The following is a 13,076-nucleotide window of genomic DNA, read 5'->3' as shown; positions in this document are numbered from 1 at the left end:
AAACAACTATCATGGAGTATTAGTGTTTTCTTCCCTATGAGAATATTTAATTTTTAATAAAATTTCAGGAATTAAAAAAATACATTAACATCTAATAAATTAAGTATTTTGAAGCTAGATACTAAAAGTCAAAATATTTTTTGGATCAAAATAAAATTATCTCATTAAACTCTATCAATTTCACTCATATCTTGACCTAAAAGCGTCTATTCATTAAGATCCTCAAGCATTCAGGATGATAGATGTAACTTATACGTAGGCTTACATGTAAAAAATCTACAAACTAACTGATATAGTAGTATAAAACAGATGATGAGTGTTGTCTTCCTTTATCCTTCCAGTTTCATTGTATCCACTAACATTTTAAATTGAAATGCTGAAGGAATTTAGTGCAAGGTAATATGTTAACATCTCATATGAAAAGAATATTAAGAAGGAAGCATTTGGTCACGTTCTGGTTGCAGAAGAGACTGAGGCAGACATTATATGAGTCAAGGCTTTATGTTTACCCTAAGACAGTTGCACATAACAATCACTTGTGGCATTTAAAAAAAAACAGCAATAAAACACTGATTTTGGGTCCCCAATCTAGACCAATTAAATCAGTATCTTTGGAGGTGGGATCCTTACACTGGTATTTTTAAAAGCACCCAGATGATTCTAATGTACGGTAAAGGTGAAAAATACTGTATACTGTTAAGTTTTAAAGTTTTATGGGGTTCATGATCTACTGGGTCTCCCAATGCCCATCCAAACAGGCATTTGCCAGCATGAAAAAAAAGCCATCCTGAAGATTCCTGGCTGTAGAGCTGCCTCACAATACAGTAGTCTGTCAAACTTCTCTGAGTTCTACTCTTAAGATGCAATGCATTATAGATTTGAATATCTTGAGGATCTTCTCAGATCTCTACCTCCATTTAGGAACTTTAAATAATTTTAGAACCCAAATAATGCCACAATTCCCTACTGTTTTACTGGGAAAGGAATGGAATTCACATTTATTAAACATTTACTATGAACCAGGCCCTGGGCTCTGTGCTTTCACGTATCCCATTCCACTGATTCCTACAAAACACCCTGCAACATAACAATTATTACTTCCATTTCCCACTGGAGAAAACTGAGATGCTGAGTAAGTTACCAAAAGATAAATAGATATTAAATGGAAGAGAGGGAATTCTAACTCAGATCTCTCTGGTTTCAGTGGTGTCTTTTACCACCTTACATTAAATTTGCTGGGATTTCCTGTTTTCAAGATGAATTTTCACCAAGTTAAACAATTCAACATGATCGTTGTAGGCCTCTTTTTCCTATTTTTCTTCTTTATTTTCTTCCAATATTTAATTATATATCTACATGTACATTGCATTCTATCAGATATTGCATTTAATGATTAACTGTATTTTCACCTTAAAATATCTAAAACAGACAGTATTTTGGTAGCATAAAAAAGGCAGCCAATGATAGCCAAAAGAGGCAGTCTCCATAGCTAGCTTATAACAAAGAATTCTACCTTTAATAAATAATGGCATTCTAGAGTTGATCAAATATGATATATCCATGAGCCACAAAATTATCTTGGAAAAGTTTGCATATTTAATAATAATTTTGTTTTCATATGTTTTCAGTGCTAATACACAAAACATGACTTAAGAATACATCATAAGAATTTATTCCCTTTAAAAAAAGAATTGTACATTTTATATGTCTTACAGGCACTTGAATCACTGGAGTCAAAGAGTTGTTAAATGAGAATCTAAAACACAATGAATCATAGTTGGCATTGTTCCATCTTAGTGAGACTGTAGTTGATTTTAGTTTTCATTATATGTATTTTTATGTTGTCAAGTTTTTCTGCAATGTGCATTTCATACTTTGAATATTCAGAAAAATAGTTATTAAACTTTATTTATTTTAAATTGAACTATAGTTGATTTACAATATTATATTAGTTTCAGGTGTACAACCCAGTGATTCAATATTTTTGTAGACTATACTCCATTCAAAGTTACGGCTGTATTTTAAATAATGGCCATATTCCCTGTACTGTACAATATATCCTTGTTGCTTATTTATTTTATACATAGTAGTGTCACTTAATCCCATACTCTTATTTTGCCCCTCCCTTTTCCTTTCCCCACTGGTAACCACTAGTTTATTCTCTGAATCTGTGATTCTCTTTCTGTTTCGTTATATACATTCTTTTATTTTTTTTAGATTCCACATATAAGAGATAACAGAGTGATAACATAGATAACATCTTTCTCTGTCTGACTTATTTCACTAAGCATAATACTTTTTAAAAGGCAGTCTCACACACAAACAACTAACATCTCCAACTATCCTCCTGACACCATAGTTTGGGAAACAGGCAGAGGCTAACCAGACCACAGAGGAGTTGTCATTTGGTCATAATTTACCATCCCACCTTTGTAGCAGTCTTCAGTCCCCTTCTTACTTTTCTTTTTTCCCAACCCAATCACCAGATTTACCCTCTTGCCAACCCTTTTAGCTACTGGGAGGTGACTGTTTCTCCAACATCTGTGCTATAAATACTCTTCATTCCAGTCTGCTGCAGATGTGTCCCTCCACCACTCACTGCGCTGGCAATTACCATCTTCCACCAGATTCCACAAAGCTTCCTCCCATCCAATCCCTCTTCTTCTTCACAGTTTATCTATCCTCTAAATTCTCCAGGAGAAGAAAACCATCAGAGCCCATACAACTGATCATGGTACCCCTTAGTTCTTCAAGACCAAGTTGGAGATAGGAAGAGAAGGGAAACAGTCTGAGAGCTCAGGCTTCTCTACTTACATCTGTGTTCCAGGCCCACAAAAATGAGACAGGATGGAGTTACCAGCCAGAAAGGACTCTCTGCAGTCCCCCCATGCCCTGCTACTGTCTCAGGATTTCGTGACTTTGTACATTAGTCCAATATTCCTGAAATGTCCTCCTTCCCTTTGCTCCCTTTTCCCCAGCTCCTGCAATCTGAACCTTTTCATACTTAAAGACTTGATCTGAACTACTTATACTGCCACTTTATAAACATCTAAATATAGAATATTCACTAGACTCTGCAACTGCTAAAACTTCGAAAACTGTAAAGCTGATTTAATTTTATTATTAAAATTAGCGTTAAAATAAGTAACTCTATTCAAACAAAATATTAAATAAAAGCATGAACCTTACATGTGATGACATTTAATGTGAGTAATAATATTTTAAATTCCATTTTAAGCATCACATAAAAATCTTAAATATACTTTCCAGCATTTTAATATACATTGTTAACAGCCAAATCTAAATCTATTCTTGAATTTACTATGTAAAGTTTCATTTTTTATCATGACTACTTATAAACTTAAACTCTTTCCCACCAAGTAACATTCCAAATGAATAGATATAAATTTTGCTAGTTTTGCAATGTTACATTTATAAATTTAGTCTCTAATCACTCACTATGCTCCCTAAATTCCTCTCATTCCATTAACTGGATGGTCCATGACTGAGGAAAAAGGCAGCAACAACCAGAAACACATAGAGATGTTAAAAATAGCATTCAGGGAAAGAAATATTAGTTTTACCCTCTGTATTATTACAAGGGGAAAAAAAAAGTTGCTGCTTTTTTTCCTGGCAGTAAGAGGAAATATAGACCCAAATAAATAAAAAAACAAAAAAATGTCAGTATAAACATATGGATAATAAATCAAGTGATTTTAAAATTTTGCAAATATTAAAATCCTCATTCACTATGCAAGCAGTATTTAAAATTACACTGCTGCTTCATTTATGTGCAGCATAACTTATTTCCTGCTGTTCTAAATCAAGTTAGTCAGATTATTCTCGAGCATAAATTACATTTAGGGAATAATTTAGGTACTTTGGGACATACTTTAACACTTTCAGGCCATTAAGGAGATGCTCAATTCCATGAAATATATTTAAATAAATAACACCCTAGTAGCCTTCTGACATATCCATTGTGGCTTTATACTTAAGGTCTGCAAACTCAGCACTGGGCTGCTGAGTATTTCCTTCTACCTATTTCATCTTTGATTAGGTGAGTGGGAGGGCTCTTGGCGAAAGTCTCATGGTCCAAACTATAGCAGCTGATAAATAAAACTTAAATTAGTCATTTGCCTCAAATCATAGTACCTAACTCACCTACCCACACCCGCACTCCCCGATCCCTGTTTCCCCAGTAATCAAATTATTTAATAAAACCTAAGTATACTAGCAGTACTGAAATATTTCCTACAGAACGTGGCTCACTCTGGGGAACTCTTCCATGGCTTCAACTTTCCTCACCCCTCTCATACCCCTTTTAAATCTTACTCCTAACATTTCTAGACAAAAGTCAGTTCTCTCATGCCTAATTTATATACTGAGCCTAGATCCATGCATGTATAATTAGACTCCATTCCAGTTGGCTGTCTCACTGCAACCACTCACTGGACACAGGCTTATACCCGAACCCATGACCTTGCCTCCTCACACAGGTAGAGCACAGTGGTCAGACTGCCTAGGGTGGAATCATGGCTCCACCATCTACTTTGTGGCCTTGGGCAAGTAAGTGACCTCTCTGGAAAGTTATTATAAAAGTAGTACCTCCCTCCTAAGGCTAATTTTGAGGGTTACATATATGAATGTATTTAAATTTCTTAGAACAGTAATTGGTAGGGTTCAACAAATATGAGTAGTAGTTTTTGTTATTATTATTCTGTCTATATTTGCTTAGGTTTTCAAATGCAACTCAAACCACCAGTATAGAATCCAAGCCATGTCATTGTCTCTCTGGTGGGGAATCAGATGTATAAGAAACAAGTTCATTTTCAGGATTGAAATTAATTAAATACATGATGGAATTAGCTTGTTTACAGAAGCTGAATCACTACTCCAGCATAGAATCCATGGTTGACCATGCCTGGCTCTAACCACCCTATATATATATTTGTTTTTTAAACACCTCTTATTGTGAAATATAACTGATAAACAGAAGAATCTATACAATAGCATGTTACCATAACCCAAGACAAAAAATTTTTTAAAAATCTCCAGCAGTCAGAAATCCCTCTTGAACCCCCTCCCAATCATTATCCCCTCTTTCTCCCACAATATAACCTCCATCCTTTCGTGGTAATCATTTCCTTAGAAGTTTGTAATTTAAATACGCATTTCTAATAGTAGAGTTTGGCTGTTGTATGTTTTTGAACTTCTTATATATGGAACCATATAATATGTATTTTTTGGTAAGATGGTTCATTTGCTCAATACTATACATTTAAGATTAATCCAGGGGAAGATGGCGGAAGAGTAAGACGCAGAGATCATCTTCCTCCCCACAGATACACCAGAAATACATCTACACGTGGAACAACTCCTACAGAACACCTACTGAACGCTGGCAGAAGACCTCAGACCTCCCAAAAGGCAAGAAACACCCCCACGTACCTGGGTAGGGCAAAAGAATAAACAGAGACAAAACGATAGGGACGGGACCCGCACCAGTGGGAGGGAGCTGTGAAGGAGGAAAGCTTTCCACACACTAGGAAGCCCCTTCGCAGGCGGAGACTGCGGGTGGCGGAGTGGGGGAGCTTGGGAGCCGCGGAGGAGAGCACAGCAACAGGGGTGCGGAGGGCAAAGCTGAGAGATTCCCGCACAGAGGATCAGGGCCGACCGGCACTCACCAGCCCGAGAAGCTTGTCTGCTCACCCCCCGGGGTGGGCGGGGCTGGGAGTTGAGGCTCCGGCTTCCTTCAGAGCGCCAGGAGAGGGCTGGGGTTGGCAGCTTGAACACAGCCTGCAGGGGGTTAGTGCGCCACGGCTAGCCGGGAGGGAGTCCGGGTAAAAGTCTGGACCTTCCGAAGAGGCAAGAGACTTTTTCTTCCCTCTTGGTTTCCTGGTGCGTGAGGAAAGGGGATTAAGAGCGCTGCTTAAAGGAGCTCCAGAGAGGGGGGCGAGCCGCGGCTAAAAGCGCAGACCCCAGAGACGGGCATGAGACGCTAAGGCTGCTGCTGCTGCCACCAAGAAGCCGGTGTGTAAGCACAGGTTACAATCCACACCCCGCTTCCGGGGAGCGTCTGCAGTCCGCCACTGCCAGAGTCCCAGGCTCCAAGGACAACTACCCTGGGAGAACGCGCACGGCGCGCCTCAGGCTGGTGCAACGTCACGCCGGCCTCTGCCGCCGCAGGCTCGCCCCTCACGCCATGCCCCTCCCGCCCCCCGGCCTGAGTGAGCCAGAGCCCCCGAATCATCTGCTCCTTTAACCCCGTCCTGTCTGAGCGAAGAACAGACGCCCTCCAGAGACCTACACACAGAGGCGGGGCCAAATCCAAAGCTGAGCCCCTGGGAGCTGTGAGAACAAAGAAGATAAAGGGAAATCTCTCCCAGCAGCCTCAGAAGCAGCGGATTAAAGCTCCACAATCAACTTGATGTACCCTGCATCTGTGGAATACATGAATAGACAACGAATCATCCCAAATTGAGGAGGTGGAATTTGACAGCAAGATTTATGATTTTTTTCCCCTTTTCCTCTTTTTGTGAGTGTGTATGTGTACGCTTCTGTGTGAGATTATGTCTATATAGCTTTGCTTCCACCATTTGTCCTAGGGTTCTATCCTTCCTTTATTTTTTAAAAAAATTTTTTCTTAATAATTATTTTTTATTTTAATAACTTTATTTTATTTTACTTTATCTTCTTTCTTTCTTTCTTTCCTTCCTTCCCTCCTTTAGACAACGAATCATCCCAAATTGAGGAGGTGGACTTTGAGAGCAAGAATTATGATTTTTTCCCCTTTTCCTCTTTTTGTGAGTGTGTATGTGTATGCTTCTGTGTGAGATTATGTCTATATAGCTTTGCTTCCACCATTTGTCCTACGGTTCTATCCGTCCGTTTTTTTTCTTAATAATTATTTTTTTATTTTAATAACTTTATTATATTTAATCTTACTTTATTTTACTTTATCTTCTTTATTTCTTTTTTCCTTCCTTCCCTCCTCCCTTCCTTCCTTCCTCACTCCCTCTCTCCCTCCTTTCTTTCTTTCTTTCTACTCCTACTAATTCTTTCTTTCTACTTTTTCTCCCTTTTCTTCTGAGCCCTGTGGATGAAAGGCTCTTGGTGCTGCAGTCAGGAGTCAGTGCTGTGCCTCTGAGGTGGGAGAGCCAACTTCAGGACACTGGTCCACAAGAGACCTCCCAGCTCCACATAATATCAAAGGGCGAAAATCTCCCAGAGATCTCCATCGCAACACCAGCACCCAGCTTCACTCAACGACCAGCAAGCTACAGTGCTGGACATCCTATGCCAAACAACTAGTAAGACAGGAACACAACCCACCCATCAGCAGAGAGGCTGCCTAAAATCATAATAAGGCCACAGACACCCCAAAACACACCACAAGACATGGACCTGCCCACCAGAAAGACAAAATCCAGCCTCATCCACCAAAACACAGGCACTTGTCCCCTCCACCAGGAAGCCTACACAACCCACTGAACCAGCCTTAGCCACTGGGGACAGACACCAAAAACAATGGGAACTACGAACCTGCAGCCTGCAAAAAGGAGACCCCAAACACAGTTAGATAAGCAAAATGAGAAGACAGAAAAACACACAGCAGATGAAGGAGCAAGATAAAAACCCACCAGACCTAACAAATGAAGAGGAAATGGGCAGTCTACCTGAAAAAGAATTCAGAATAATGATAGTAAAGATGATCCAAAATCTTGGAAATAGAATGGAGAATATACAAGAAACGTTTAACAAGGACCTGGAAGAAGTAAAGATGAAACAAACAACGATGAACAACACAATAAATGAAATTAAAAATACTCTAGATGGGATCAATAGCAGAATAACTGAGGCAGAAGAACGGATAAGTGACCTGGAAGATAAAATAGTGGAAATAACTACTGCAGAGCAGAATAAAGAAAAAAGAATGAAAAGAACTGAGGACAGTCTCAGAGACCTCTGGGACAACATTAAACGCACCAACATTCGAATTATAGGGGTTCCAGAAGAAGAAGAGAAAAAAAAGGGACTGAGAAAATATTTGAAGAGATTATAGTTGAAAACTTCCCTAATATGGGAAAGGAAATACTTAATCAAGTCCAGGAAGCACAGACAGTCCCATACAGGATAAATCCAAGGAGAAACATGCCAAGACACATATTAATCAAACTGTCAAAAATTAAATACAAAGAAAACATATTAAAAACAGCAAGGGAAAAACAACAAATAACACACAAGGGAATTCCCATAAGGTTAACAGCTGATCTTTCAGCAGAAACTCTGCAAGCCAGAAAGGCATGGCAGGACATATTTAAAGTGACGAAGGAGAATAACCTGCAACCAAGATTACTCTACCCAACAAGGATCTCATTCAGATTTGATGGAGAAATCAAAATCTTTACAGACAAGCAAAAGCTGAGAGAGTTCAGCACCACCAAACTAGCTTTACAACAACTGCTAAAGGAATTTCTCTAGGCAAGAAAAACAAGAGAAGGAAAAGACCTACAATAACGAACCCAAAACAATTAAGAAAATGGATATAGGAACATACATATCGATAATTACCTTAAATGTAAATGGACTAAATGCTCCCACCAAAAGACACAGATTGGCTGAATGGATACAAAAACAAGACTCATATATTTGCTGTCTACAAGAGACCCACTTCAGACCTAGAGACACATACGGACTGAAAGTAAGGGGATGGAAAAAGATATTTCATGCCAGTGGAATCCAAAAGAAAGCTGGAGTACCAATTCTCATATCAGACAATATAGACTTTAAAATAAATACTATTATAAGAGAGAAAGAAGGACAGTGCATAATGATCAAGGGATCGATCCAAGAAGAAGATATAACAATTGTAAATATTTATGCACCCAACATAGGAGCACCTCAATACATAAGGTAAATACTAACAGCCATAAAAGGGGAAATCGACAGTAACACATTCATAGTAGGGGACTTTAAAACCCCACTTTCACCAATGGACAGATCATCCAAAATGAAAATAAATAAGGAAACACAAGCTTTAAATGATACATTAAACAAGATGGACTTGATATTTATAGGACATTCCATCCAAAAACAACAGAATACACATTTTTCTCAAGTGCTCATGGAACATTCTCCAGGATAGATCATATCTTGGGTCACAGGTCAAGCCTTGGTAAATTTAAGAAAATTGAAATTGTTTCAAGTATCTTTTCTGACCACAACTTAATGAGAGTATCAATTACAGGAAAAGATCTGTAGAAAATACAAACACATGGAGGCTAAACAATACACTACTTAATAACGAAATGATCACGGAAGAAATCAAAGAGGAAATTAAAAAATATCTAGAAACAAATGACAATGGAGACACGACGACTCAAAATCTATGGGATGCAGCAAAAGCAGTTCTAAGAGGGAAGTTTATAGTAATGCAGTCCTACCTTAAGAAACAGGAAACATCTCAAATAAACAACCTAACCTGGCACCTAAAGCAATAAGAGAAAGAAGAACAAAAAAACCCCAAAGTTAGCAGAAGGAAAGAAATTATAAAAATCAGATCAGAAATAAATGAAAAAGAAATGAAGGAAACAATAGCAAAGATCAATAAAACTAAAAGCTGGTTCTTTGAGGAGATAAACAAAATTGATAAACCATTAGCCAGACTCATCAAGAAAAAAAGGGAGAAGACTCAAATCAATAGAATTAGAAATGAAAAAGGAGAAGTAACAACTGACACTGCAGAAATACAAAAGATCATGAGAGATTACTACAAGCAACTCTATGCCAATAAAATGGACAACCTGGAAGAAATGGAAAAATTCTTAGAAATGCATAACCTGCCAAGACTGAATCAGGAAGAAATAGAAAATATGAACAGACCAATCACAAGCACTGAAATGGAAACTGTGATTAAAAATCTTCCAACAAACAAAAGCCCAGGACCAGATGGCTTCACAGGCGAATTCTATCAAACATTTAGTGAAGAGCTAACACCTATCTTTCTCAAACTCTACCAAAATATAGCAGAGGGAGGAACACTCCCAAACTCATTCTACGAAGCCACCATCACCTTGATATCAAAACCAGACAAGGATGTCACAAAGAAAGAAAACTACAGGCCAATATCACTGATGAACATAGATGCAAAAATCCTCAACAAAATACTAGCAAACAACCCAACAGCACATTTAACGGATCATACACCATGATCAAGTGGGGTTTATTCCAGGAATGCAAGGATTCTTCAATATACACAAATCAATCAATGTGATAAACCATATTAACAAAGTGAAGGAGAAAAACCATATGATCATCTCAATAGATGCAGAGAAAGCTTTCGACAAAATTCAACACCCATTTATGATAAAAACCCTCCAGAAAGTACGCATAGAGGGAACTTTCCCCAACATAATAAAGGCCATATATGACAAACCCACAGCCAACACCGTCCTCAATGGTGAAAAACTGAAAGCATTTACACTAAGATCAGGAACAAGACAAGGATGCCCACTCTCACCACTCTTAGTCAACATAGTTTTGGAAGTTTTAGCCACAGCAATCAGAGAAGAAAAGGAAAGAAAAGGAACCCAAATCGGAAAAGAAGAAGAAAAGCTGTCACTGTTTGCAGATGACATGATACTATACACAGAGAATCCTAAAGATGCTAGCAGAAAACTACTAGAGCTAATCAATGAATTTGGTAAAGCAGCAGGATACAAAATTAATGCACAGAAATCTCTGGCATTCCTATACACTAATGATGAAAAATCTGAAAGTGAAATCAAGAAAACACTCCCATTTACCACTGCAACAAAAATAATAAAATATCTAGGAATAAACCTACCTAAGGAGACAAAAGACCTGTATGCAGAAAATTATAAGACACTGATGAAAGAAATTAAAGATGATACAAACAGATGGAGAGATATACCACGTTCTTGGATTGGAAGAATCAACATTGTGAAAATGATTCTACTACCCAAAGCAATCTACAGATTCAATGCAATCCCTATCAAACTACCACTGGCATTTTTCAGAGAACTAGAACAAAAAATTTCACAATTTGTATGGAAACACAAAATACCCCGAATAGCTAAAGCAATCTTGAGAACGAAAAATGGAGCTGGAGGAATCAGGCTCCCTGACTTCAGACTATACTACAAATCTACAGTAATCAAGACAGTATGGTACTGTCACAAAAACAGAAATATAGATCAATGGAACAGCATAGAAAACCCAGAGATAAACCCACGCACATATGGTCACCTTATCTTTGATAAAGGAGGCAGGAATGTACAGTGGAGAAAGGACAGCCTCTTCAATAAGTGGTGCTGGGAAAACTGGACAGGTACATATAAAAGTATGAGATTAGATCACTCCCTAACACCATACACAAAAATAAGCTCAAAATGGATTAAAGACCTAAATGTAAGGCCAGAAACTATCAAACTCTTAGAGGAAAACATAGGCACAACAGTCTGTGACATAAATCACAGCAAGATCCTTTCTGACCCACCTCCCAGAATAATGGAAATAAAAACAAAAATAAACAAATGGGACCTAATGAAACGTCAAAGCTTTTGCACAGGAAAGGAAACCATAAAAAAGACCAAAAGACAGCCCTCAGAATGGGAGAAAATATTTGCAAATGAAGCACCTGACAAAGGATTAATCTCCAAAATATACAAGCAGTTCATGCGGCTCAATATCAAAACAAAAACAAACAACCCAATCCAAAAATGGGCAGAAGACCTAAATAGAAATTTCTCCAAAGCAGATATACAGACTGCCAACAAAGACATGAAAGAATTCTCAACTTCATTGATCATTAGAGAAATGCAAATCAAAACTACAATGAGGTATCACCTCACACCAGTCAGAATGGCCATCATCAAAAAATCTAGAAACAATAAATGCTGGAGAGGGTGTGGAGAAAAGGGAACACTCTTACACTGCTGGTGGGAATGTAAATTGATGCAGCCACTGTGGAGAACAGTATGGAGGTTCCTTAAAAAACTACAAATAGAACTACCATATGACCCAGCAATCCCACTACTGGGCATATACCCTGAGAAAACCATAATTCAAAAAGAGTCATGTACCAAAATGTTCATTGCAGCTCTATTTACAATAGCCCAGAGATGGAAACAACCATCATCGGATGACTGGATAAAGAAGATGTGGCACATATACAGAATGGAATATTACTCAGCCATAAAAAGAAACGAAATTGAGCTATTTGTAATGAGGATAGACCTAGAGTCTGTCATACAGAGTGAAGTAAGTCAGAAAGAGAAAGACAAATACCATATGCTAACACATATATATGGAATTTAAGGGAAAAAAATGTCATGAAGAACCTAGGGGTAAGACAGGAATAAAGACACAGACCTACTAGAGAATGGACTTAAGGATATGGGGAGGGGGAAGGGTAAGCTGTGACAGAGCGCGAGAGAGGCATGGACATATATACACTACCAAACGTAAGGCAGATAGCTAGTGGGAAGCAGCCGCATAGCACAGGGAGATCAGCTCGGTGCTCTGTGACCGCCTGGAGGGGTGGGATAGGGAGGGTGGGAAGGAGGGAGACGTAAGAGGGAAGAGATATGGGAACATATGTATATGTATAACTGATTCACTTTGTTATAAAGCAGAAACTAACACACCATTGTAAAGCAATTATACTCCAATGAATATGTAAAAAAAAAAGATTAATCCATATTTTTGCTTATACATTGCTGTATAATATTCCATAGTGTGATTTTCTTTTTAAACTGTTAATAAATATCTAGGTTGTTTCTAGTTTGGGGCTACTATGATGCTGCTATAGGCATTCCTGTACCTGTCTCCTGGAATGTGTACGCAAGTATTTCTGTAGAGTATATACCTAGGAGTGAAACTGATGGACCATCAGTCATGCATGCACATCTCTAATATTACCAATTAATGCCAAATCATTTTTACCCTTAGTTGTAGTACTGAATGAAAGTTTATACTCTTTTTACAATTTATAATTTTTTACAATTTTTTTACAATCTTTTTACAATTTATAAATTTACAATTTATAGTCC

The 13,076-nt window shown here is 38.0% G+C and overlaps 1 protein-coding gene across 6 annotated transcripts in view; it reads right to left on the bottom strand.

Moving 5' to 3' along the window:
• Positions 1 to 13,076, bottom strand: part of DMD (dystrophin) — a 2,236,200-nt gene that overhangs the window by 1,132,206 nt on the left and 1,090,918 nt on the right. The gene's annotated exons all lie outside the window — the stretch shown is intronic.

The sequence above is a fragment of the Grampus griseus genome, assembly GCF_964374135.1.
Source record: "Grampus griseus genome assembly, chromosome: X".
Taxonomy (NCBI): Eukaryota; Metazoa; Chordata; class Mammalia; order Artiodactyla; family Delphinidae; genus Grampus; species Grampus griseus.
This window is presented reverse-complemented; position numbering and strand designations above follow the sequence as displayed.